The sequence below is a fragment of the Octopus bimaculoides genome, chromosome 17 (genome assembly GCF_001194135.2).
Source record: "Octopus bimaculoides isolate UCB-OBI-ISO-001 chromosome 17, ASM119413v2, whole genome shotgun sequence".
NCBI classification, from domain to species: domain Eukaryota; kingdom Metazoa; phylum Mollusca; class Cephalopoda; order Octopoda; family Octopodidae; genus Octopus; species Octopus bimaculoides.
In genome coordinates, this window is record NC_068997.1 from 4727391 (window position 1) to 4732692 (window position 5302).

A 5302-nucleotide genomic window follows, 5' to 3' on the forward strand; every position below is an offset into this window, starting at 1 on the left:
CAATAACAAATAATATATTATTTAATTTCTCTCTCTGAAGAATTTCTAATAAGAAATTCCTTATATGTCTCTCTAACATGTAAAACTTTGTAATTCCTATTAACAAATGAAACACATGTAATGAAGAATAAATATCATCAAAATAATTTCCATTTTCCTGTTTTATTATACAGTACCTTTTTTGCTGAGAAGGACAGGTCTTCTCAAGCACAGCAAGTCACCAATTCTCTCAATCCTTAATCATCTTCTCTATGAGGCTCAACATTCTGAATTCCTTGAATAAAGTAAAAAAATGTCAATATGCTATTCAGAGTAAATACTTAACAGCTGCAGTTGTTCTAACTCAGACTATTCCATTACTCAGACTATTCCATTACTCAGACTATTCCATTACTTAGACTATTCCATTACTTAGACTATGGTGAGTGTCCAATGACAATCTTCAGACGAGGACAGCTATTAAACACTGATTCAGTATCTGTGGTGGTTCATTTTGCTGACTCCCAGTTTGTCTTGCATATGTGAGAGTGAGCTACAGATTATCTATCAATACGTTTGGCTGTTCAGTTGAGTCCAGTAGCTGTCTTACTAAAATTACTTAGGAAATATTTAGTTTTGTAGTGGCAATTATTAATCAGCTCCATTTCTTTCATTTGAAATGTCTACTGTTCTGGTAAGGAGGTAGTGTTTCTTGTAATTATAGTGACAGTAGTAATTGGCATAAAGAGCACATTTTCTAGAGTATAGATGGACCAGACAATGTCAAAGTTGCTAGTATTATTGTACTTTAAGATGCCATATATATCTTGACAATGTTGTAGTATTTCTGTTGGTTTTCTCTGTGTTTAAATGTAGACCTATGTTTCCAGTACCAGATCCTGAAACTGCTCTCTTACACTCTGGTGTAAGATTTAGAGTCGTGTGTCTTCAGAAACGTGAGACAATTGATTGTTAAATTAGGGTTTGAGCATTACTTAAATTTCAAAGGGGACATAACTTTATTTTAATGATTACAGTTATCTCCCCTGTTAGCTAAGTTTACAAAATGTATACAAATAATTACAGAGGTATAAAGTTGTTGGATCAGGTAACGAAAGTCATGGAGAGGGTCATAGCCCAACTAATTAGGAAGAGAGTCAATTTAGATGAGATGCAGTTTAGGTTCATTCCAGGGAAAAGCACCACTGATGCTATATTTCTGGTAAGACAGCTGCAGGAGAAATACCTACCCAAAGATAAACCTCTGTACCTGGCATTCATTGACATGGTATATATATATATATATATATATATATATATATATATATATATATATACCCCTTGTACCTACTACACTATTACACATTTTCAAGGAAAAGTTTAATATTTACAACCATCTATCTACCATATTTCTTAATGAGTATAAAATCTGTCTGGTTTGTTTGAATGGAAGGTGATCAAGTAGCAAGTTGATTTGCTGGAGTTTGTGTTACAGAGGGTTATTTCATTTGTATCACAGATCTCAAGAAGTCTTAATTCTGCCTCATTCCTAGAGCTGTGTCTATAGCTACCATGTACTCCAGAAAAGCCTGGATTAGTACTGCTCAACATCATTATTGAAACCACGGAGATAATGATGCCACTTGAACTTTGCAAACATCTTCTCTAATGTGTGTGTGGGTGTGTGGCACTTTTTCACACGGCTATCCTCATCCATTCTCGCCACATGACCATACCAGTGCAATCGTCTCTCTTGCACACCACAACTGATGCTTCTTAGGTCCAACTTTTCTCTCAAAACTGATCCATTGAAAATACTTTATAATAATAACAATAATAATAATAATAATAATAATAATATATATATATATATATATGTGTGTGTCTATATAGAGAGAATCGATGTATAAAACATTAAAAAATATTTACCTGCTAACTAAGAGCTCATATTAAATACTTGTGGGGACACTATATTTTGTTATGCCACCATAGTATACTACAAGGTGTATTAAATGCTTTATTAGTCAATATTGTTAGCAATGCTATTGACTCACTTTTTAAGGTTATGTCTACAGATTTTCTATAGAAATTCTAGCCAGCTTGGATTTGTTATGATGTTTCATATCTAAATACACTTAATGTAAACAATGCAAGTGATGATGAAAAAATAGGTTTATAAGAGCTCAGTTAATAGTAGGCTGTGAAGCTCCAGCATCATCAGCATCATTTTATATTTGACTTCCATGCTGGCATGAGTTGGACAATTAAACTGGCTTCAACAGGTTGGTAAGTGCCATCTTGTTCCAATGTTTGAGGCTCTTCCTAATACCAAACACTTTGCAAAGTGCACTGGAGGCATTTTTCATGGCACCAGTTATGGTGAAGTCACCTTGTAACTTTTAAGACTAAAGTGCAGCCACATTAGAAAAGGGGAATAAGAGAGAAGGTGATGACTTCAGGCAATGTGTTTAGAAGTTAAAATATGATGGGAGGAGCAGGTGTATTGTTGTAAGAGGGTGTCAGTGGAGAGAGTAACAGAAAGGAAAGATAATTTCAATCTTAAATTTAACATGGAAGTTGTGTTAGAACACAGAATACTGTGTTATTTACCTTGAGAGAATCTCTCGTAAGGACTTGTGGTGCATAAAAAGCACTTGAAATCAAATTGTTGACAGATGAGAGTTGTCTGCTACAGCTGCCAGAACTGCCAGATCATGTGATCTCACTCTACTATGGGTTCATCAGTAACTGATGTCCAGCAGCATGATAACATCCAAATCTCTCATCAATGATATATAGAATCTCAGTGTCTATTCAAGCACTGGTGTTGTAAATAGCCAGTGGGCATATTAAAAAAAATAATTAATAGCAACAGAAGCAGTGTAAATACTAAAGGGTAATCTTGATCTCCTACTTCATGTGAAGGTTGTGTTAGAATGCAGAATACTGTGTTATTTACCTTGTGAGAATGTCTCAGAAGGACTTGTGATGCATAAAAGCACTCAAAAATCATATCCTTGACAGATGAAAATCATCTACTATGGCTGCCAGAACTGCCAGATTACTTTTTGGTATTAATACTGCTTCTGTCATCATTAATTACTTTTTGATAATCCCACTGGTTTATTAAAAAATAATTATTTGCAACATCTATGCCTGACTAGATATTGAGATCCTATACACCACTGATGGGAGATTTGGCTGTTATCTAGCTGCTAGATATCTGTCACTGAGGAACCCACAGAAGGGTGAAATCACAGAAGGGTGAAATGATCTGGCAGTTCCAGTGACTGTAGCAGACAATTCTTGTCCGTCAACAATATTATTTCACTTGCTTTTATGCACCACAAGTCCTTATTAAAGATTCTTTCAAGGTAAGTAAAGCAATTTTTGTTGTTCTAACACAACATCCACGTAAAGTTGGAGATCAAGATTACCTTTTGGTATTAATACTGCTTTTGTCGCTACTAATTATTTTTTAACAGAGACAGTATGAGAGAGAAGGAAATGATAATTTGGGAAAGAGAAAAAATAGTATCAGGGGTTAGGGTGATTGAGTCACAGAGTGAAAAGGTATGACAGTGGGGTGGGTTGAGTAGGAGCAAATTTAGAACTACCCTATAATGCCTGGCTCTCCATCGATTATGATAATGAGGGTTCCACTTCATTTGGTCAACCAAACAGTCTGCTCATGAAATTAACATGCAAGTGGCTGAGCTCCCCACAGACCTGCATGCCCTTAATGTAGTTTTCAAGGGTATTCAGATGACACAGAGTGTGGCAAGTCAGGCCCTCTGAATTACCCGTATAACTCATTTTTGCCAACTGAATGAACTGGGGCAATAAAAAATGAAGTGTCTTGCTCAAAAATACAACACACTGCCAGGATTCGAACTCATGACTTAATGATCATGAGCCGAATACCTTAGCCAATTAGCCATGTGCCTTCACACACTGTAATATGTGGGAGAGGGAGTGGTGATAGAGAGATGTGGTACCAAGGTGCTAGAGCATACCTACAGGGTAATATGTTCATGTAAGTAAACTGGAGAGAGTATAGTGATAGAGAATCAGAAGGGATGGGTAAATGTTGCCAAAAGTGGGTGAAAATGGGTGGGAGACTGTGGTTATAGATAGATGGGTGTTTAGGTAGTTAGTGATAAGCATCAAGGAGAGGGTAACAGTGATAAAACTGAGAGATGGAGTACAGGAGAAAGTGGATTGGGGGGACAGGAGTAATGACAGACAGAACAAAAAGAAGGGTGGTATATGTAGCAATGGGTTCTGGTTTCATGAATTACTTTAGCAGAATAATACAGTAGAAAGAAGAGTAATGGAAGGATGAGTGGTAGGGAGGTAAGTGGTGGATAGCAGACGTAGTTTCAACAGATTCATATTCAGCAAAGAATCCTGATATGTGCATACATATTATGCTTCAATTACTATTTCATCACCATTCTAACATCAATTTCACTATGCTTTCATAGGTGAGCAGGTCTTCAGTATACACAGTGGGTAGCTGAAAAGTTCCTGATTTCAAGGGTATCGTAAAAGGCTTGGTTGGAGACCCATTTTCTGAAAGATTGCTGCAATAAGTGCATGAATTTGAGAGCGGAATATGTTGAATAAAATCATAACTGACTGATCCTCCTGCATTTCCTTTTACCCAGCATCCCCTCATGTATCACCATCATCTTCATAGATAGGACAGTTCAACAGGATCCAACAAGTCCAAGGATTACATTGAGCTCCTATGTCTACAACTGGATGTCCTTCTCAATGCCAACCACTTTACAGGATGTACAAGGTACTTTTATTATGGCACCAATGCTGGTGAGGTCACCATGTAATTTGCAAGACAAAAACAACAGTCTTTATGATTGAGGGGGAATATAGTAGACAGAGAGGTGACTTTATTCCCTCTGTTTGGAGGTTAAAGTATGATGAAGTGAGAGCATTCAACACTTCACTAAAAGACATACCTATATCTAGTAGGATGGCTACAAGGACCAAGAAGAAAACATACAGTAGTAAGTTGTGTGAAACAGAGTTTATTTTAACAGGATACTTCTTGAAATCACCTGAGACACACCTCCATCAAGGGATACACTTCAACCAGTTGTGCAGTATCCTACCTGTGAAGGATCAATGCTAGGTGGGTCAAAACAATTGTAGTGATAAATAAAGATTCTCATATCTTCTATCTTCCATCTCTCTCATTAATTACATACTCAGTGAACACTGAGCCAGTGAACGTACTTTACCGGCAAACTACCAGGTGTATACCATATGATTTATTAACTATATATATATATATATATAT

The 5302-nt window shown here is 36.4% G+C and overlaps 1 protein-coding gene across 2 annotated transcripts in view; it reads left to right on the top strand.

Moving 5' to 3' along the window:
- Positions 1-5302, top strand: part of LOC106876158 (GRAM domain-containing protein 2B) — a 224170-nt gene that overhangs the window by 83015 nt on the left and 135853 nt on the right. The gene's annotated exons all lie outside the window — the stretch shown is intronic.